At 39.2% G+C, this 23,881-nt stretch overlaps 1 pseudogene across 1 annotated transcript; it reads right to left on the bottom strand.

Moving 5' to 3' along the window:
* Positions 1-3,057: 3,057 nt before the first annotated feature.
* On the bottom strand, positions 3,058-3,811 carry LOC128598826 (40S ribosomal protein S3a-like; annotated as a pseudogene). The gene has a single exon (XR_008383712.1). The product of XR_008383712.1 is annotated as a 40S ribosomal protein S3a-like (transcript).
* Positions 3,812-23,881: the final 20,070 nt, after the last annotated feature.

The following is a 23,881-nucleotide window of genomic DNA, read 5'->3' as shown; positions in this document are numbered from 1 at the left end:
ATATTGACAAAAAGAAGAGAGGCACAGAAAGAGGGAGACAGGGCAATATAGGTGTACAGTAGGGTACTTTGATACAACCTTAAAAAAAAAAAAACCACCTTCTGGGGGTGCCCAGTTGGGTGGTTCCCTTGAAGTCAGCAGCTCTTTGCTAACCTGATCAGACACAGTACCCCTCCTCCACCAAGTAGGGAGGAAAGACACAAATGCTATAAATCAAACCAAAACAAGCAAACAGAAAACTTTACGGGATAAAATTGGCTGGAAAAAACAAATAATAGCGGTAGAAACACTAACAAAAATGAATTTCTAATTATTGAAATAGGCAGCAATGGGAAATTATAATTAAACTAGAAAAATTGAGAAAGAAAAAGGATCTGTATGGAAAAGGTTGAACTTAAAAAACAAAACAACAATCAACAACAGCAAAATAAACAAAAAAAACAACCAAACCAAAAAAAAGAAAAAAAAAAACACACAACCAAAAACAAAGCAGTATGTATATGTTATTGAATATTGTCTGGGCAACACGTGGTCTTCTGGGGTATGAGATGTTAATCACAGTTCTGATACGACTGGAGGCTGCTAGTTTCTCAAACCCCAGCAGGTAGACACCCTAAATCTCTCTTCAGCCCACTTAAAAGGCACTTTGAACTTGTTCACTTACTGAGCAGAAGCTTTCTCAGGGAAGTGCTTGTCGCTGGAATCACTGCTGAAGTGGCTATCTACAGACCCTGTCAAAACTGGTCTCCCTCTGCCCCCGAGGGTTAGGGCTGCAAGGTGGCTCAGACCCCGCCCTTAGGCTACTTGGTCACTGGGTTACCAGCTCCCACCCAATTCCAGCTCTGTGACCCTGAGGGCGGAGCTTGCCGGGGCAGATCGCTCACAATGTCTGCCTGTGACCCAGAGCCAAACACTATTAGCTCCGTCTGGCTCAGCGGCTCAGACTGGGGCCCTAGACAGAGGCCAAAGTTTTCCGCTCTCCTGCTCAGGCTCTCCCCAAGGCAGTTCAGCTGAGTGCCAAGTCCAAAGACACCAAAATAGTTCACAGGTAAGGCCTTTCTGGTTTGCAGTCTTGCTGCTACTGAACTTACAGTTGCAGGCGGGTTTAGACGGATTGAACACACGCGACCACTTGCTGGTTTTCCACTGTTTTAGTCCTCCTCTTGGGGTCCAGAAGTCTCTCGCTGACTCTCTGTATCCTCTCAGGGGTGATGATAGGCAGAGCCCACCAGCCAGAGATGCCTGGAGTCCTATATCCCCAGACTCATGGTGCCCAGATGCAAGGAAGCTGTTACTCGGCTGCCATCTTGCTCCGTCTCCCCTGCCTGCTGAAATTTAAAAGGGAAATTTACTTATATTATGTACTCTTTATAGGAAGATAATTCATGTTGTTAGCTGGAGAACAATTTGTTTTTTTAAAGTATTTTCCTTGATGATCATTCCTTTCACACATATTCAATAAAAACAAATCTATTATAGAATCTTAGCAGATCTTTTGATCAACCCGGAGCAGTAAATCTATGAAATATAACATCAAAAGTTCCAGTGGAAGCGATACATCAACATATTCTGGTATCTATGGTGGCAGATGGTCAGGGCATTTTATTAGGTGTTTCTCTTCCACGTTTGCAGCCAAAAATGTAATCACAAGCATGAGGCAGAACCCATCAGGGCAGCACCCATGGTGGCAATTAAGGACATAAGTTACCCTGAAGGAAGGTCTGAAAGGATGTTTATGATTATTATAGGCATACAGAATTGATGGAACTTCTTGACTCACACAAGGAAATAACAAGGATTTATCAATGTGAAATGGGAAGAATAGTATATTAAATATCAGAATTTTTGGTTTAAACCAAAGCAGTTTATTCTGCTTAATATGGCCATGACCTCAAGCAATTTACTTAACATCTCAGAGCAATTAATGCGAGTAATAATCTCTCGTATAAATCCTAGGGTTCCTGAAGATGTATCAAAGAGTCTGAAAAGTTAGTAACTTATTGATGCTCTAGAGAGCCCTGTCATACTAAAAATTCTAAAATCAGTTGCATATAATGACAAAAAAAGCTTACTGTTTACTGCATTTTATAGAAGAAAAATACTGCATTAAGAAAACATTTAATATTTTTCTTTGAATCTATTTTAATTCAACCAAACTAAAAGCTTAAAATACCCTTTTTATAATTTTTTAAATTGTTTGGGGTTCATTGAGGGTACAAAGAATTAGGTTACACTGTTTGCATTCATTAGGTAAAGTCCCTTTTATAATTGTGTCCTGCCCCCCAAGAGTTGTGTCATACACCATAAACCTTCCAGTCCTTCCCCTCTCCCTCGTTCCTCTACCCCACACTCTGAATTGATTTGAGGCTTTCTCTTATGTGAGTATGTATTAGATCATCTACTGGCTTCACATTAGAATTGAGTACACTGAATTCTTGCTTCTCCATCTTGTGATACTTTACTAAGAAGAATGTGTTCCACTTCTATCCAGGTTAATACAAAAGATAGTAAGTGTCCATCTTTTTTAATGGCCGAATAGTATTCCATGGTATATACATATACCACAGCTTGTTAATCCATTCCTGGGTTGGTGGACATTTAGGTTGTTTCCAAATTTTGGCAATTGTAAATTGAGCTGCAGATAAACAGTCTAGTGTAAATGTCTTTCTGATAAAATGATGTTTTTTTCTTCTGGGTAGATACCTAGTAATAGGATTGCAGGATCAAATGGGAGGTTTAATTTGAGATCTTTGAGGATTCTCTACACTTCCTTCCCAAAAGGTTGTATTAGTTTGCAGTCCCACCAGCAAAGTAAAAGTGTTCCCTGCTCTCCACATCCATGCCAGTATCTGCAGCTTTGAGACTTTGTGAGGTGGGTTCTCTCATTGGGGTTAGGTGATATCTCAGGTGGTTTTGATTTGCATTTCTCTGATGATCAAGTATGATGAGCATTTTTTCAAATGTTTGTTAGCCATTCATCTGTCTTCATAAGAGAAGGTTCTGTTTGTATCTCTTGTCCAGTGGTAGATGGGATTGTTTACTCTTTTTTTTTTTTTTTCACAAATAGGATTCTTTATTTGTCATTATTAAAAGCCTGAATTTTAGACAGATACTTGGACTGGTGGTTCATATCAATCAGCTCATTCCACTTTAGCATCTGTCTCATCCCCAGTAGCTTTTCCAGAACTACTGCTTCACCATGAAGCTCCATGAGTTTTCCCAATTCAAACTTGGGTTTCTTCAGCATTTTTACTTTTCTAATGAAGACATCATGGAGAGGATAAATAGATTGGCAAGCCTTTTCTATGTCTTTTCCAATGCTGTCTGGAATCAATTTATTGACAACTTTTTCCAAGTCATTCATCTGCACCTTTCTTGTTGTGTTTTTTTAGAAATGCCAACACAGAACAGATGAAGTAAATAACCATCAGTAGTCTTAACATCAACATGAGCTTCAGTCATAGTCTGCCATTTTTTAACCATAGAACACATTTTGTCACAGGTAAGATCCATGCCATGGAAGTTAGTCAGGCAGTTTTTGCCCTGAACATCTTCAGTAATCAGCTTGAATTTGCTAAATGCAACTTCATCATTCTGCAGATCAGCAAGACTCATTTCAAACACACAACCTTTGTGGCCATAGGATGCAATTGGTTTCTTGAGTCCCAGTGACTAGTGTTTTTCCAATATTCTATTGAACATAGTAGGGGCCTTCACATCATACCAATCTTTCTTAGAAAATGGATCAACCACTTTTTTCTTGGCTCTTTTTGCCACCTTCTGTAAGGTGCTTGTTCCTGCCAACCACCATGGTGGTGTTCAGTGAGCCAAAAGGTATTCTTTTTCTTGTTGATTGAGTTGTCTGTAGATTCTAGTTATCAACCTTATGTCAGATTCATACCCTGAAAATATCTTTTCCCATTCTGAAGGTTGTCCTTTTGTCTTACTTGTGTCCTTAGCTGTGCAGGAGTTCTCAGCTTAATTAAGTTCCATTTGTTAATTTTTGTTGTTGTGATGGCCACTGAATTCTTTGTCATAAAATATTTCCCTGTCCAACATCATCAAGACTTTTTCCCACACGTTCTTCTAAAATTTTTATTGTTTCATGTCTTAGATTTAAATCTTTTATCCATCCTGAGTAAATTTTTGTAAGTGGTGAAAAGTGTGGGTTGAGTTTCAGTCTTTTATATGTGGTTATCCAGTTCTCCCAGCACCATTTGTTGAATAGGGATTCTTTTCTCCACTTTTTACTTTTGTTTGGTTTATCAAAGGTCAGATGGCAAGTAGAGACTGGTTTCATCTCTTGGTTTTCTATTCTATTCCATATGTCTATGTCTCTATTTTTGTGCCCATACCATGCTGTTTTTATTACTGTGGACTTACAATGTAGCCTGAAGTCTGCTAGGGTGATGCCTCTGGCTTTGTTTTTATTACTAAGAATAGCCTTAGTTATTACTAAGAATAGCCTTAGTTATATGGGTTTTTTTCTGTTTCCATACAAAATGAAGTACTATTTATTCCAGTAATTCAAAATATGATGTTGGTATTTTAATGGGAATTACATTGAATCTATAGATTGCTTTTGAATTGTACTTTCCTGGTTCTCAAGTTTGTGGGACTTCTTGGCCTCCATAATCATGTGAGCCAATTCCTAAGGTGAATAAATTGACTAATTAATAAATGCACACACATGCACATAAATATATATCCTATTTGCTCTGCTTCTTGGGATAACCCTGACTAATAGAGGGGCACAGCAGTGGTGGAGCCCACACCATCCAGCACACAGTGTCATTGGTGCAAACTGTTTTGTGTTTGGCCATGGTAAACGTGGCTTTGAGGGAGTTGTCCTTTGCTGTTCTTGGTGTTCTAGCTGAGTAGACTCTAAGTACAACTCTCTAGCCCTACTAGAGTTCTATGAGCTACCTAATATCTATTATCTAATATCTATTAATAACTTCATTTCATTTTTTTGCTAGCCTAATTAGAGTGGATTCTGTTATTTGCAATAAATAGTAAGCCCTTCCAAAATTTTACAGAAACATTCCCTACCTCTCAAACATGAATATTTTCTTCAGCATATCAAATAGGAGTTGTTCCATTCACAAAGCTCTGTAGACCTCAGTAGGGTAGCTGTTTATTTGATAAAATGTGAGGTATTATTAGTTTGATAAATTGTTAAATGCCCTTTGTACCTTTGGCCTCCTGTTCTTTTCTATAATTATTAAATAATTAATCTTTTCATTCAATAAATATTTATTGAGATTCTACTAAATGTACCAAGCACTATAATAGTGCCTTAAGTACAACCAAGGTCTATGTCCTCATACAGTTTCCAATCAAATAGAAGGAGGCAATTAACAAGTAAATCAATAAATAATGAAGCTTATAAAAATATGGTAAGAATTTTAAAGAAAATACACTGATTGATGAATTAATACTGCAGCTAGAGGAAGAATGGCCATGGAGGGTAGCCAGGAGACATTCAAAGTTAAACTTTTAATTTACATTAACACATAAATCTTGTGTTCCTATCCACCCAAGTAGGCTGCTATAATGAAAATGCTGGTTGACAAACAAATCTTGGCCTGATTTTTTTTTTTTTTTGAGACAAGAGTCTCTCTTTGTCATCCTCATAGAATTCAGTGGCATCATAGCTCACAGCAACCTCAAACTCTTGGGCTCAAGCTATCCTTTTGCCTTAGCCTCCCGAGTAGCTGGGACTATAGACACCCACCACAACACCCAGCTATGTTTTATTTTAGAGACAGAGTTCTTGATGTTGCTCAGAGTGACCTCCTGAGCTCATGTGACCCACCTGCCTCGACCTCTCAAAGCGCTAGGATTACAGGTGTGAGCCACCATGCCCAGCCTCAGTTCTTTTCTGCTACAACTTTCAAGGAAATTGATATAACATAGGACCTTATAAAATCACTATGACTTTCCTTGTAGTACCCCAAATACATGTAAATCCCTGAATACATGTGGTAACATCATGTTCTTGGGATCTGACTACCTCAAACACTGAACATCCATATACCCAGGCACTATGTGCTAAGTAAGTGGTGGGAAAATAAAGATGAATCCTGACTTTATGTAATTATCATATTCAGTTTCTATCAACATCAATGACTACTGTAATTACTGTTTTTTTTTTAAAACACAGTCTCACTTCGTCACCCTTGGTAGAGTACCATGAAGTCATAGCTAACAGCAACCTCAAACTCTTGGGCTCAAGCAATCCTCTTGCCTCAGCCTCCTAAATATCTGGGACTATAGGTACCTACCATAACACTGGCTATTTTTAGAGATGGAGTCTTACATCTTGCTCAGGCTGCTCTTGAACTCCTGAGCTCAGGCAATCCACCTGCCTGGGCCTCCCAGGGTTCTGGGATTATAGGCATCAGCTACCATGCCAGCCTAAGGATAACTATCTCAAGAGCCTTGACAGAAAGCCCTCAAGAAGAAAATTTCTGAAGAAAACTTTTCCTTAATTATTATTACTACATTATAGCAGGAGATGTCTACCTTGTTCTCAGATTCAAAACCTTATATCCAAACTCACAGTCAAACTCTCAGAAGTCATTTGCACCTCTCTTTACTTCACTGTTCACGTGCAGCACATCAACAAGTTCTGCTGACTTTACCTTTAAATCTGTGTGGAACCAGGATACTGTTTACCTCCTCTGCTGCCCACCCTTGTTCACATCACCATCGGTTGTCATGGGAGTGCTGTCATGGCGCTGGTCTTCCTGCTGCAGTGGGTGTGTTGGTAAATGTTTTACAGCTGCCTCTGGGGAGGGAAGGAGCCTTGCTTTTTAGCCCTTGCCAATTTCTGTGGTGTAAATTCTCCCACAGGGCCATTTCAAACTACCAGCATGCCATCTTTAAACACAGGGTTGGGAAGAGATGCACAGGAGCACACTGTGGTGTAGGATTTCCACCACCCAGAGAAGAAGATGCAAATAACCTCAAGAGTAGGGCTTCTCAACCTGCAGGTAGAACAACCCTTTCACAGGTGTTGCCTAAATACATCCTGCATATCAGATATTTACATTACGATTCAGTAATGTAGCAAAATTAGTAGCAAAATTACAGTTATGAAGTAGCAACGAAAATAATTTTATGGTTGGAGGTCACCACAACATGAGGAACTGTATTAAAGGATCACGGCATTAGGAAGGTTGAGAACCACTGCAAAAGCATAAATAATGGTAAATGTAGTGAAATAATTAGAAATAACCCTAAACTCATTAGAAAGGGGTGAATTTTCATGATTTATAATCTTTCTTCTAATCATGTATTTAATTGTGGGTCTATATAATTCAGTTTTTATAACTGTTGTGTTTAATAACTGGTTTGCAAATTCCTGAAAATTTAATAGTCAGCTCCTGTGGCTCCAGCACATAACTACTTCTTCTCTTAGGCCTTTGCAGTCAGAAATTCTCTAGATAACAGCAGAGTGAGCTTTGAAACGCATAAATCTGATAATATTGCCCCTTGCCCCCAGGCTTAGTCTAAAATCTGAATTCCTCACCATGGTTCTCAAGGCCCTTCAAAGTCAAGCTGTGCCCATCTCAACGCTTAGTCTCTAAACATTGTGTGCACTCACTCAGTCTTCTCCAGCTATAGGGGGCGTCCTGCTGGGTGTCCTCGGACACATCAAGATCATTTCTTCCTCAGGAACTTTGCACTTGTTATCCCTCAGCCTGAAATGCTTTTCCTTCAGAGAGGCATGCAGCTGGCTCGCAGCCTGTAAACAAGTCTCTCCTCTGGCTAACTCTGTAAAAGAGACTCAACCTTCTTCTCCCTTGGCACACTCCCATGCTCTCCTGGCTTTGTTGCCTTCACTGGCCATCAGTGTCTGGAATGTATTACCTGTTTTTTTGTAAGTTTCCTAGGAATAGGGACTTGGTCTGTCTGGGTCAGTCTGTTTCCCTGAGACATAGAACAGCACCCCGTCCCTGCAGAACACCAGAGCCTTCAGTTGCACAACCCCTGGGGCATTCCCTCTGGGGTGGTTTCCCTCTGTGGAGTGCCCCTTCTTTAGGACAGATCAATGTTAAGCACACCTGCCCGGCAATGTGCTGTAATAACTTGACTTACATTTTTGAGCTCTAACATTTCAGGAAGTCTACTAGAGCCTTGCATGTCTCCCCAGGTTGGAAAGGATAAGAATTATTTTAGATCAGAAATCACAAGACTAAGAATAATCATTTGTTTTCTTATAAAAGTAGACTCCCAGGCATATTTTCAAGATAATTGCCTCATAAACTTCTGAGCCCTGGAAATGCTGACTGTTCTCGCCTGGCTCCTGAAATTTGATCTGGCCCTGTCTGAAGCTCTTCTGATTCCGGTTTTGGGTTTTTGGCTTCTGAATTAGAGTTCTTGGTTATTTTTTTCCTCTTTCCTACGGTGAACCACATATCCCAATCCACCAACTCTAGCATTTTTCTTTAGTCTGTTTTTGGCAGCTGTTTTTGTGTCCTGATTTTAGTTTGATGTTTTTATTTTTAATGTTTATTTTATTTTATTTATTTATTTGAGACGGACTCTCACTTTGTCACCCTTGGTAGAGTGCTGTGACATCACAGCTCACAGCAACCTCATACTCTTGGACTTAAGTGATCTTCTTGCCTCAGCCTCTTGAGTAGCTAGGACTACAGGCCCCTGCCACAACACCCGGCTCTTTTTAGAGATGGGGTCTCACTCTTGCTCAGGCTGGTCTCAAACCAGGTGCTCAGGCAATCCATCTGCCTCAGCCTCCCAGAGTGCTAGGATTATAGCCGTGAGCCACTGTGCCCAGCCAGTTTGATGTTTTTTAGACATCATTTTTCTTTTTTGTCATGGTCACCTGTTGCAAGCTTCAGTGTTGCTTCTAGGAACTGCACCCCACCTCATTCTAGCTGCTTTCCTTGTGCACATTACCTACTCCTGGGCAGGAATTTTCTTTTCTTTCTTTCTTTTTTTAATTTTCTTTTCTTTCTTTCTTTTTCTCATATACACATAGATCATGAATACATTTATGCATATGTGGGGTACAATGTGTTGATTTTTTTATACAATTTGATGTGCTTACATCAAGCTAATTAACATAGCTTTCATCTCATTTACTTGATTATTGTGTTAAGACATTTATGTTCTACACTTGATAGTTTTGACTTGTACCCTTGCAATATGCTCCATAGGTGTGGTCCCTCTTTTTACTCCATTCACGTTTGCCTCTTCCTGGCAATTGTGATGTCATTTGAGTGAATGTGAGTATAAGTCTTGTTAATTTTAGCCTTGATTCAGGTTTTGACTCTAAGTCTTGACCAAGGCATCATACCGCATGCATCCTGCAAACATTCGTGCAGTTTCTAGCTTTGACCAGCTAAATGGAGAACATGGAGAAAAGATAGGAGACTGGACAAGTCAGTACTCTCTACAGTGGGGTGTGCACACCACATGGGCTACATAAGATGGTCCATTGGAAGGAAGGAAATGCTAGAACCTATCTTTGTAATTTTATTTTATAATTTTAATTTCTGTATTGTGAGTGATCAAAACATCTTTATTGACAACTATGTATGATCTGAAGAGTTTGGAGACTACTTTTCTAGATTATAATTCTATTGTATTTTAGGGCCATTATCGACTGTCATTTTCACTCATGCACGCGCGCACGCGATTTATAAATCCTATTCGCCTCCACATTGAATTATTTTTATTGCTGGTGTCTGAGCACTCATCAAATTCTTCATCCTTTCTTAAATTATAGAGTTCTAAACAGACATATTTTATATGTATGGCCAGGGATGTGTGGTAAGGAAATACTATGTCATATGACTATGTGATTTTTTCAGAGATAGTATTCCTTGTGAAAAATTCATAGTATTTTAAAAGTGAGCCTCTGTAAATGTTAAAATATTTGAAATGCTTCCAAATGAAGTAATATGTCATATTATTGAATTACTTAAAATATGTTTCCTTGGAATCATACTTAAAATACCTTTGATATTATGTGTTTTAAATTTTATCTTATTACAAATCACTTAACATTTATTAATCACTTTTCTGTTTTTCTTGTGTGCTGGGTTACTGTTTGTCAACTTGGCATTTTCCCTATCTCTCTTCCCTATTTCTGAGTTAGATTTTGCCAGTGAAAGCAATTCATGCAACGTTTGGGGGAGAAGATAGTAGGAAAAACCATCATTTACTGGTAATAGCTATAGACAGAAATGGGGGCAGGTGGCAGCAGGAGGCAGCTTCTGTGTGAGCTACTGCTTGGGTGCTGTCGGCAGCCAAGATGACGGTCGCAGTCTTCCTGATATTCTTAAGATTCTTACAATTATGCTGGGCAGGTGGTGGCTCACACCTGTAATCCTAGCACTCTGGGAGGCCGAGGTGGGTGGATTGCTTGAGCTCAGGAATTCAAGACTAACCTGAACAAGAGTGAGACTCCATCTCTACTAAAAAAAAAGGAAAAACTGAGGCAAGAGATCGCTTGAGCCTAAGAATTGGGGTTGCTATGAGCTATGATGATGCCGTGGCAGTCTTATCAGAGCAACAGAGTGAGACTGTCTCAAAAAAATGACAAAAGATTCTTGTATTTCCTAGGATTCTTGCCCCTCTGGATTTCCTGAAATGCAGTGAAATTTTTGCCTGATTTGCTCCTTTACCCTTCTAAAGTATTGTGTAGCCCTCTAATTCTCTGGGTTAAATCCCTTCCTACTGGAAATGTCTACAGTGGTTTTCATCTCTTAACTGAACTTGGTTGTTAAGACTATTTTTTTCTGGGGCTGCATCCAAAGGATCAAGGAGATCTGAATGTGGAGGGATTTACCATGTTTTATTGATGAAATGACTTAACATTTTAAACATATCAGTTCAACCCCCAAATCAATTTGTAATTTCATGGCAATTCCAAACAAAATTCCAGTAGAATTTTTTTTGGAAGGGAGGACAGAATAGGAAACCTGATAAACTATTTCCAAAATATATAAGGTAGAATAAGAAAAAGCAATTGTATAAAAGGAAAACTTGAAAAGGGAGATTCGCGTTACTAAATAATAAAACAAAACAAAAAAATAATGTGGTACTGGCAAGTAGATGAAAGTAGTGAAATAGAGAGCTGACAGACAGATTATGTCTATGTACAGAGAGATATAGTAAAGTCATCAACTAGGAAATGTCCAGTGTCAGAAGTTTATTATATCTCAAACAAGGAGAAGTACAATTAATCAAAGTATGTGTTTAAACTATGGACATAGTTTTGCCATCTTAATGGTAGCTTGTTTATGCCAGTGGTGAAGAAGACTGGAGAGTAAGTGGCAATGAAATTACAAAAACCGTTTTCCACAGCTTGTTGAGAACTGAATATTTTTCCTTGCAAGAAGTGGTCCAAAGCCTGGAAGAAGTGGGAGCCAATTGGTGCAAGGTCTGGTGACGGAGTTTCCAAGTACAGCTTTTGTAGTTTGAGTAGTGTTGTTCTTGAGACAGCATTGTCTTGCAAGAGAATTGGCCTGTCTCTATTGACCAGTGTCAGTGGCTTAATTGCAAGCATCTTCATCATGTCATCCAACTGGTTGCAGGAGACATTTGCTGTAAGATTTGATTAGGTTTTATGAAGCTATCATGGATAAAATCAGCACTGGGCCATCAAACAGACACCATCAGCTTTTTGTGATGAATATTCAGTGTGCCAAACACTTGAGATTGTCCAAAAAAAAAAAAAATCCATTTTTCACCACACATAACAACGCAGTATAGAAATGGCCTGCCTGTATGTCGTGACAGCAAAGAAAGGCAAGCTTGGAGACAATTTCTCTTTGGATGTTCTTTAATTAATGGGGAACCCATTTATCCAGCTTCTTTACCTTGCCAATTGGTTTCAATGGTCCAATATTGTTGGAATAGTAACATCAAACCCTGCTACTAATTCAGACATAGGCTGAGACAGATTTGGTTCCAGCTCATCATTATCACTTTGGTCCCAAGCCACCCATGTGGCTCATTTTCAAGATTAAAATCGCCAGAATGGAACTTCTCAAACCAAGGATCTACTGTTCATTCATTAGCCACATCCTTCACAAACACGTCATGGATAGATATTTCATGCTGTCTGTGCTGCATGATTCCACAGCAGACCTCGAAAATAACATAAATTTAAAAAAAAGAGAGAGAGAGAAAATTACACAAATTTTTGACTTATCCATGGTTTCACAAAAATTGCTCTAAAAATATATTTGAAAGCTACTCAAAGCCAAAATGTGTGTTTGAAAGAATGAGCATGTACTTTCACAATAAAAATAGAATAAGAAGTGTCAAAGTGAAATGCTAGAGATATCAACTGTCAAATTTAGTACTTAAGGAAATCAGACATTTCATACTTAATAACCTATATAATATGTATGTATAGCAGATCATCAAATAACATTTCATTATAATGTTGATATGAAAATATTTCATTCCAAGCTGGCACCACTGTCTATGTGGAGTTTGGACTTTCTCCCTATGGGTTTTCCCTGGATACTCCGGTTTCCTCTCACATCCCAAAAGTGTGGCCCTTAAGTGAATCCACATGTCTCCACAGTTCCAGTGAAAGTGAGTCTGATGTGTGTAACCACACCCTGTAAGGGAATGGCATCTTGTTCAGAGTAAGCTCCCACCTTGTGCCTTGAGTTGCTGAGATAGGCTTAGGCTACTCTGGAATAAGCAGGTTGAAAAATGAATGAATGAACACAAATTATTGTCAAATCAAAATTGGTAAAATAGATGATAATCATACACGTACATGACAATAAAGAAGGTGGTACGTAAGCGCTCGGCGAGCTGGCCATATTTGTGATTGTTTCTGAACTGTGTGGTGGGAAGAGGTGCTCCTTACCATGTTAGCTTTGCAAATATTTATTCCTTGATTTAACCTGCCATCACTATGACCATCACTCACTGATTCACTGAAAATTGGTTAAGTAATTATCTTGCTTATTTTTTTCAATTTTTCTTAAATGTATGTATTGCTCACAATTATTTCAATATTTAATACTAGAAGTATTTGGGGGGGTCTTTATTTAGAAGTTTGGTGATGTGTTTGTGACCAGAAATATACCATAGGGAATTACCTGTTGTTTGTATTGATTAGCCCATGGTAAAATTGGCATCATTACAGGTCATTTCACGTAAAATCACAGTTTCCGAGAACCTAACAATGAGGATGTACTGTGTGTATGTATACATGTATAAACTAGTATAGGCTAGTGGTGATATCCCAAAATAGTGGGGAAAGGCTAGGGTCCCACCTGGAGTAAAAATAATCTCTAATGGACTAAAGACCTATACATGAAAGAGTAAAATGGTAAAGTTAACAAAAAGGAAAAAATAAGTAGTCAAATTTTATAACCTCCGAATGAAGAGGGCTTAAAAACAAACCTAAAAAGCATAAAATTTGACTACATCGAATTCACGGTTAAAGTTTGGTGAAGGTCCTCATAGACAGAGGAAGCAGATTAGTGACAGTCTGGGAGAAGCTGTTACTTTTACAATATCCCAAAATGCTAAAAAATTATCAGCCAAGGAATTCCTAGAAGAGTAAGAAAAAGGGGCAAAGTTTATAAATAGGCCAGTCTGAGAAGGGGCAACTCAGATGATGGACAAAAATATGGAGAACTGTACAATTTTCACCAGCGATCAGAGAAAGGCAAATTAAAGCAGGAGTCATCACCCCACCTTCATCAGAGTGGCAGATACGAGAAAGTAAATTTTTAATCTGAAATTAAAAAAAAAAATTAGGAAAAAAAGAAAACGCAAAGATAAAGAAGGAAAACACTTGCACCAAATATGACAACCTGTTATTTTCCCTTACAACTGATGTTAGACACTGTAAATAAGGAACCATTTACAGAAGAAAAAACAGAACATTGCTCCGAAGGGGATATGTGACAGTGAAATGCTGTTTCAGTGGTAGACACTTATTTTCAATGAAGGAAAACACCTACTGGAGAGTGTCTGTCTTACAACAGGCATGATCCTTCAGCAATATGGCACCTGTATGTGGACATTCACCTCACAGCCACTTACAGTAAGATATGTTCTCCTGGCAGGGGAAGTATGTACAGTTCAAGACAGAGCATTGTGAAAAGATTCCATTCCATTCCAGAGGCTAACTAGGCAGTGGACAGGGATAGACAACTCGCAGAATCAAATAGGCGTTACTGACACATTTTTAAAGATTGTTAAAATAGCGTGAGGTATATTTGTTTAGCAGTACAATAAAATGTGTGGGTTCATATACTATGCTTGGGAAAGTTTCTTGAAAAGGGATGATTTTTAAATGTTCAAAACCTTTTTCCTAATCATTTCATTTCTAGAAAAGTTCAAATATTTTGGCATTTTAGTATTGTACTCTTATGTATAATAGGGGAAAATTTGAAATAACCAAAATATCTAATAATAGAAAGCTAGTTAAATTATGATGTGACTTCAAAGCAGAAATTATAGTGAGGAATATGGATATATTTGAGTAAATATGAGTGTAAACCACTGTATCAAGATATATTCAATCAATGACAAAGTAAAAAGGAGTGACAGTTTTTATATGTGTGCATATATATGTTCAATAAACACAAGTTTATTAAACTGAGTTGTTAAGCCCCATACACATCAATTAGTGGGAAAAACACCCCAATTTATAAAATGAGCACAGAATATGGGGGGGGAGGGAGAAAAAAAGTTAAAGCCAGACATTGCTGAGTTTACAGGGAAATGAGCACCCTTGGGCCCTGCTGGTAAGGTATAAAAAGGGTCCCCATCTGGAGAAGCCTTCTGATAGAACCCCACCCAGGGCCACCATGTGAGCATGTCCATCCCAGTGTGTGGCGGATGGGATTAGGTGCACCCCACTGTCCACCATTGAAGGAGCAAATGAATGAAATGACGCAGACGCATCCACTGGGACATTGAGCATATTAAAAGCAATCAGATAAGTGTATATACAGGAACAAGGATAAACTTTAAAAAGTCCTGATAGGCCAGGCGTGGTGGCTCATGCCTGTAGTCCCAGCACTGTGGGAGGCCGAGGCGGATGGATTGCCTGAGCTCAGAGGTTCGAGACCTGCATGTAACAGCATGTGAGCCAGAGTAAGACCCCGTCTCTACTAACATCAAGAACACCGCCAGAGGAAGATAAAAAACAGTACTTCAAACAAAGAAGAATGAACAAGGAAGTTGAAATTAAAAATAAAAAAATTAAAAAAAAAAAAGTCCTGATAAATGCAAAAAAAAAAAGGGCGGCACCTGTGGCTCAAGAAGTAGGGCGCTGGTCCCATATGCCAGAGGTGGTGGGTTCAAACCCAGCCCTGGCCAAAAATCACAAAAAAAAAAAAAAAAAAGTCCTGATAAATGAAAAAATATAAGAGATGGAATAAGATTCTAGAATCAAAATGACACATTCTTTTTTTTTTTTCTTGTTTTATTTGTCCAGGGATCAAATTTATTTGGGCAAGGGATAGGTTTAAAGTTACACTAGGAATAACACGCAAAACAATTAGCAAAAGTCAACAAGGGGCACACTAAATACAACAACAAAGAAAGATGTCTGAGAGGGACATGCTTCCCATCCTGACAACTGGAACTCTTAACCCTCGTCTCTGCACAGTTCTGCAGTCCACCAGCCAAGCTCAGGATCATTGGTTTTCTCAGGGTGAGAAGGCTTGACGTGGAAATGATGTAATCCAGACAACTTGACCGCTGTAGGGGTCGGAGCAGGATGTCCCAGGGGACAGTCCACTTTTCCTTGAATTGTTTGTCAGGTCTTTTCCCTCTAAAGTCCTGAGAATAATCTGGTCACCAGCTGGAACGTATGCAGGTTTCACAAAGTAGGGCAAGGGGCCTCTTCTTAAGCAATTCTGAGAATAGCATAGCATAGCTCAGGAGGTGGCCAGGAATGCCAGGACAGACTTTTCAAGGCCTCCAGAAGATGATCAAAGGCCCAAGGCCAGTTGAGTAAGTTTCTTGGTCTGAGTGGGTCTGTTACTGGAATGTAGGACTGAAGCAGGCTTGGAGTCCCTTTGTAGTTGCCAGAAATGTTACTAGATGAGAGGGTCCAACTGCCTGTCACTGCCAGCCGATATACAGAGACACAGATAGGTCCATCAAACTTTGTCAGAAGGCTGGCAATTCTGGAAAACAGTGAAAATAGCCTCTCCACGATTGTTCTACACACATTCTTTAATATGTGCTCTAGATGGAAGCTTTAAAAGCAGAAATTCACTCAAATTTCTGAGTAAATTGTTCCTGATTGCCTACTTTTCTGAAAAAGAATACATGTTACCACCTATATATGACGTTACTGCTGGGTTTTGAACTTTATGTGCACTCTTCGTTCTTGGCATTGTACCTAGCACAGAGCAGACCTTTTAGTGATGATTAAACACTATTAGGAAGTGTTTCTACCCTAAATTATCACCTCATAACATTCAGATGTGAAAAGTGATATCCCTTGTTCTAGACACAGGGTTGGTTACTATCATGTTGCTTCCACATTTGTGTGATTGGCTGAGTTCCTGAAAGTTACCAGAAATAATTTATGAGATAGTTGAAGGATAAGATATTTTTCATTTTTGTTGAGTTGTTAATCCTCCAGTTCAACGGCTGGCAAACCACGGTCCTCTGTCAGTCTTTGCATGGCCTGTGAGCTGGGAAAGATTTTCAAATTTTTAGTCATTGTATAAATACCAAATAACATCCTCTATTTTGTGTCTTGACCTAAAAGCCTGAAATATTTTCTATCTAGATCCTTTATAGAGAATGTTTACAGTCCTTGCTGTAGTTCCTTCATTCACGGAACAAATATTCCCTGAGACCCATGGTATATGTACCAGGCACAGTGCCATGGGACAACAGGGCAGGAAACAAAAGAGGCTAATTCCTGTTTCATTCTACTTAAATTCTAGTAAAGGAGACAGATAATAAAATGATTAATAATATTAGTAACTGTTTACTGAGCGTTTACTAAGTACCAGGCACTCTGCTAAGATGTACATAACCATAATCAATTTTTATAACAATCCTACATAGACGCTATTATTCTCTCTCACAGCATCACGGCTCACAGTAACCTCCAGCTCTTGGCCTTAGGCAATTCTCTTGCCTCAGCCTCCCCCCGAGTAGCTGGGACTACAGGAGCCTGCCGCCACGCCCAGCTAATTTTTGTTGCAGTTTGTCTGGGGCCGGGTTCGAACCCGCCACCCTCAGTATGTGGGGCCGACGCCCTATGCACTGAGCCACAGGCACCACCCTATTATTCTCTTTTTTATAGATGAAGGGTCTGAGGGTTGGAGAGATTTAGTAAACTGCTCAAGGTCTCCGAGCTAGCAAGTGCTGAAAGAAGAACTGCAACCAAAATTAATCTTAAGAAAATCCTGGACTTTTGCCATCAGAGATTGCCTGGGTTTGAGTCTTTGCTTAGTTACTTTCTAGCTTTTACCTGGAGCAAATAATTATTAATATGAAAGTCTCCTTATCTGAAAAATGAGAAGACATTAGTATCTACTTTATAAGATTGCTGAAGGGATTAAATTACCTAATATATTTACAGTACTGTGACAAGTGTTTGCTGTTACCCGTCTCCGTGCCATTAGTTTCCTGTGTGGACAGTGATAACCCCTGAATCTTACTTTTTATTTTATCATAAAATATTACAATATTGTCAAATAGTTAATTGACAAATATTGTATATATTCAAGATGTGCAATATGATTTGATATTTGTTCACATTGTGTAATGATTATTTTTTTTTATTAAATCATAACTGTATACAATGATATGATTATGGGGCATCATACACTCACTTCATAAACCATTTGACACATTTTTATCACAGTGGTTAACATAGCCTTTCCGGCGTTATCTCAGTTACTGTGCCAAAACATTTACATTCTACATTTACCAAGTTTCGCAAATACCCCTGTAATATGCACCACAGGTGTGATCCCACCGGTTCCCCTCCCTCTACCCACCCACCCCCTTTCCCACTTCCCCCTATTGTTAAGTTGTAGCTGGGTTATAGCTTTCATGTGAGAGTCCCAAATTAGTTTCATAGTAGGGCTGTGTACATTGGGTATTTTTTCTTCCATTCTTGGGATACTTTACTAAGAAGAATATGTTCCAGCTCCATCCATGTAAACATGAAAGAGGTAAAGTCTCCATCTTTCTTTAAGGCTGCATAGTATTCCATGGTATACATATACCACAATTTATTAATCCATTCGTGGATCGATGGGCACTTGGGCTTTTTCCATGACTTAGCTATTATGAATTGGGCTGCAATAAACATTCTGGTACAAATATCTTTGTTATGTTGTGATTTTTGGTCTTCTGGGTATATGCCCAGCAGAGGAATTACAGGATTGAATGGCAGATCTATTTTTAGATCTCTGAGTGTTCTCCATATATCTTTCCAAAAGGAATGTATTAATTTGCATTCCCACCAGCAGTGCAGAAGTGTTTCCTTTTCTCCGCATCCACGCCAACATCTCTGGTCTTGAGATTTTGTGATATAGGCTAGTCTCATTGGAGTTAGATGATATCTCAAAGTAGTTTTGATTTGCATTTCTCTGATGATTAAAGATGATGAGCATTTTTTCATATGTCTGAAGGCCATGCGCCTGTCTTCTTCAGAGAAGTTTCTCTTCAAATCCCTTGCCCAGCCTGCGATGGGATCCCTTGTTTTTTTCTTGCTGATGCGTTTGAGTTCTCTGTGGATTCTGGTTATTAAACCTTTGTCAGAGTTATACCCTGCAAATATCTTCTCCCATTCTGAGGGCTGTCTGCTTGCTCTGCTTACTGTGTTCTTAGCTGTGCAGAAGCTTTTTAGTTTGATCAAGTCCCAGTAGTGTATTTTTGAAGCTGCTTCAATTGCCCGGGGGGTTCTCCTCATGAAATACTCACCCAGACCAATTTCTTCAAGGGTTTTCCCTGCATTCTCCTCTAGTATTTTTATAGTTTCATGTCTTAAGTTTAAATCTTTAATCCAATGAGAGTCTATCTTAGTTAATGGTGAAAGGTGTGGGTCCAATTTCAGTCTTCTGCAGGTTGCCAGCCAGTTCAGCCAGCACCATTTGTTAAATAGGGAATCTTTTCCCCACTGAATGTTTTTAATTGGCTTGTCAAAAATCAAATAGCGGTAAGTAGCTGGATTCATCTCTTGGTTCTCTATTCTATTCCAGATATCTACTTCTCTGTTTTTGTGCCAATACCATGCTGTTTTGATCACTATCAATTTGTAGTAAAGTCTGAGGTCTGGTAGTGTGATTCCTCCTGTTTTGTTTTTATTTCTGAGTAATGTCTTGGCTATTCGAGGTTTTTTCTGATTCCATATAAAACGAAATAATGTTTTTTCAAGATCTTTAAAATATGACAGTGGAGCTTTAATAGGGAGTGCGTTGAAATTATATATTGCTTTGGGTAGTATGGACATTTTGATAATGTTGATTCTTCCTAGCCATGAGTGCCGCACCCCCGGCATCAAGCCGTGGCGGGATGGCTCTGTCCGCGTTGTAAAAACTGTGGTAAGGCGGTGAGTGCTCCCCGGAGCGTTGCCCCCAGTCCCCCTGGCTTGCGACAGCAGCGCATAAGTTGCCTAGCATGCCTTTTAGTGAACGTAAAAACTCATGAGGTACGGCATAAAAGCCTAAAGGACTTTTACCTTGAAACTTGTTTGAAACCTGCTTGATGAGCTGAATGCCTGATTGTTGCCTGTTTCCTCTGAGAAACTGGAACTAAAAATAAACACAATGCCTTACTAATGCATAATCTTGTTTTACCAAAGGAGGCTTAATGTCTCCAAGGGAACACGTTCCCACCATAAAAGTCAGTGAGTTGAAACAGTGCATCAAAAGAATGTAAATACCACAAACAAGATGTTTCCAACCTGATATCCACCCACCCTTTCCCCCTATCTCTAACCTTGTCTTTCCTAACCTCACTTTCAATATAGTTTAGTTTTCATACAATATCCTTTTATTTCTCATGTTTCCTTCACACTCTAATCACTTATATGACTCATTTACACCTCTAATCATAACAACTATATATAATCATGAAAATAAAACTATGAAAGAAAGTAGTGTTGTATGTTAAAAAACACATTCAACTTTAGATAAAGGAAGCTGAAAAGTAACTGCTGCTTATCAGCTACCTCACAGCTGCCTTTGTTCCCCCTTGCGGGCAAAACACTGTGTAAGATAGATGGTTGAATGCTTACATTTGTAAGACAAGATAAGAACTTGTGACCACCTGCAAGTCATAAAAATGTCTTTTATGATTTGTAATGCTTTGTCAAAAATGTATAAAAGACACTCTTAAAATTCAGTAAAGTTGCAGCTACTTTCCTCATCACTCGTGGTGTGTAGTAGTCTGTCAAATCACCCTGCGTCGACCTTCCAATCAACCTGAGCCGTTCGCCCTGAAAGCCCTCGGACTGAGACTCATTCGACTGGCGGTCTGCGACAGCTGGCGCCCGAACAGGGACTTGAAGGACAGGTGATCTTTCTTTTTCTTTCTTTCTCTCTTTTCAGATTGAAGGCGACTCTCACCAGGGAGCTGCAGTCCCGCCGGTAAAGGCTGACCGGTTAAGTGTGAGTAATCAACAGGTACCATGAGGCACGCATTAATCAAAGAGGAACGTATATTCAGTGTCATGTTACAGCATTTGTTAGTTAAAAATGGGTTCAATGTGTCCCTCAAATGGTTGGAGGAGCTTATACATTTTCTTATTAAGCAAGGTGCAGAGGAGCCGTACCAAGACTTTATTTCAAGGCTGGAAGAAGCCATTAACAGAATGCTCCCCCCGTCTGAGGGCACATCACTGTTGCTCAAACAGTTAGAAGCATGCATGGATGCCTCACCAGCTATAGCCCAGGGTATGGCTTATGCTGCAGCAATGCAAGGGCAGAAATTTAGCTCATATATGAAAAACTCCTTCAATAAAGAAGGTAAGGGGCCAACAGCTCCTACCAACACTTGCTACAATTGTGGCAAGCCAGGACGCATGCAAAAGGACTGTAAACAGTCCCATGCCAATAAGCCGAGGGGGGACCCACCCGGCTTATGCCCTCGCTGTAAGAAGGGCAGACACTGGAAAAATGAATGTAAATCAAAATTTCATAAGGATGGAACCCCCTTGAATGACAAGGGTGACACTGATCCTGAGGATCAGGACGTACGGAGATCAAAAAACTAGTAAAAGGGGCATTCTCCCAGCCCAGGCCCCAAGGGAGAGCAGGCTGTAGCTTGTAAAACACAGCCCTCATCTACTTTGAATCCTCAAGCCCCTGAATTTACTATTCATAACCTTTCACGGGGCACTCCTGGGAGTGCAGGTTTAAATTTAACAAGTAAAAGGAATGTCTTATTATCCAAATGGGACGGTGTTACTTTAATCCCCACTGCAGTAAAAGGGCAACTCTTGCCGGGGACAGTTGAAATTATAATTGGTAAAAGTTCAAATTATACTAAAAACTTTAAAGTTATTCCAGGAGTAGTTAACTCAGATTCAGAAAAGACAACGCAGAAGAAGACGCCAGCGGCTGCTACAAGATCTCACCCGCCGCTTAGAGAAAATGAAAGTACACTCGCCGATAGCAAACAAAACCACCGGCACCGGGCACATTTCCACTGACTCCAAGACGGCTGAAAAGGCCCAGCGGGGAAGGAAACTGAGGGCCCCCCTGCCCTTCGTGGGGCGGGCCTGCCTCCCAAGTGTTACAGCCCCCAGACAACAGCACTGACGAAATCCCAAGGGTGAGGTTTAGAACCTTTATTATTGACTCTTTGCCACTAGTAATTTATATAAATAAGAAAAATATTTTTACAAACTGAATCTTTGTCAACGGATAAAATTCTTGTCTTTTAAACCTTCTAATTATCAGTTTGGCTGAGTGAATAAGTAACTTCATGGTAAACTGGAATCCTGTTTGATGGAAAGTGAGTTTTTGAGAGTAAGAGAAATTAAACAGAAAGGAGAATGACATTGTGTAAAGAAAGAATCTTGTATAATAAATTTTGTCCTGAAACAGAATAGTTATGTAAGAAAGTAAAAGACAGAGCAAAAGTTCAAGAAAGTTTAGAATGTTTGTAGATGGTCTGTGCAAGTTAAATGAAACTCATAAAAGAGAATTTGTGAAAGAATTTACATGTGATCCAGTTAACTATGTATTTCCTTTAAAATCTTTTAACTTGTAAAAATAACCAATTGTATTACTTCTTCTAATATATTTCATGTAAATAATAGATTGCTGAATGTTATGTTAATTGTAAAAAAACCTTCATATGTAATGTTACCTGTAAATCTGTAAAACAATCCATAGTATGATAACTCTACCTTACAAGTTTTACATACTGTTAATCAATTAATTCGACCTAAAAGATTTGTAGCAGCATTAATTTTAGGAATTTTAGCTTTAATTTCTATAGTTACTACTTTTGCAGTGGCTACTACCGCCCTAGTTCAAGAAGTTCATACAGCTCACTTTGTTAACTCTTTAAGTAACAACATTACTCTAACTTTAATGACTCAGGCTAGTATAGATAATAAACTTGAAGCTAAACTCAACATCCTGGAAAAAGTAGTTTTAGCTCTAGGACAAGATATAAAGTTCATACAACATAAACTTCAAACTAAATGTCACTCTGCCTTTCCAGCTATCTATGTTACTCCTTTACCTTACAATCTTTCTACTCCTTGGGACAAAACAAAGACACATTTGCAAGGTATGTGGAAGGATAATGATATTACACATGACTTACATACCCTTCAAAAGGATATCACTACCATCAGTGAAGCCCATCTACCTGATACGTCTCTCGATGCTCTGGCTCAATCACTCTCTAACAATCTCAAATCTTTAAATCCTTTATCCTGGATTCAGTACATTGTGTTTATTGTCATTATTGGATGCCTGATATTCTGTGTTGTTTTACTGTTACCTTGTCTCCTTCGTTGTGTCTTTTCCTCCTTAAAGGCTGTTCGCCAAGACCTCTTTGAACTACGTTTCATTAACAAAAAAGGGGGAAATGCCGCACCCCCGGCATCAAGCCGTGGCGGGATGGCTCTGTCCGCGTTGTAAAAACTGTGGTAAGGCGGTGAGTGCTCCCCGGAGCGTTGCCCCCAGTCCCCCTGGCTTGCGACAGCAGCGCATAAGTTGCCTAGCATGCCTTTTAGTGAACGTAAAAACTCATGAGGTACGGCATAAAAGCCTAAAGGACTTTTACCTTGAAACTTGTTTGAAACCTGCTTGATGAGCTGAATGCCTGATTGTTGCCTGTTTCCTCTGAGAAACTGGAACTAAAAATAAACACAATGCCTTACTAATGCATAATCTTGTTTTACCAAAGGAGGCTTAATGTCTCCAAGGGAACACGTTCCCACCATAAAAGTCAGTGAGTTGAAACAGTGCATCAAAAGAATGTAAATACCACAAACAAGATGTTTCCAACCTGATATCCACCCACCCTTTCCCCCTATCTCTAACCTTGTCTTTCCTAACCTCACTTTCAATATAGTTTAGTTTTCATACAATATCCTTTTATTTCTCATGTTTCCTTCACACTCTAATCACTTATATGACTCATTTACACCTCTAATCATAACAACTATATATAATCATGAAAATAAAACTATGAAAGAAAGTAGTGTTGTATGTTAAAAAACACATTCAACTTTAGATAAAGGAAGCTGAAAAGTAACTGCTGCTTATCAGCTACCTCACAGCTGCCTTTGTTCCCCCTTGCGGGCAAAACACTGTGTAAGATAGATGGTTGAATGCTTACATTTGTAAGACAAGATAAGAACTTGTGACCACCTGCAAGTCATAAAAATGTCTTTTATGATTTGTAATGCTTT

The sequence above is a fragment of the Nycticebus coucang genome, chromosome 11 (assembly GCF_027406575.1).
Source record: "Nycticebus coucang isolate mNycCou1 chromosome 11, mNycCou1.pri, whole genome shotgun sequence".
NCBI classification, from domain to species: domain Eukaryota; kingdom Metazoa; phylum Chordata; class Mammalia; order Primates; family Lorisidae; genus Nycticebus; species Nycticebus coucang.
This window is presented reverse-complemented; position numbering and strand designations above follow the sequence as displayed.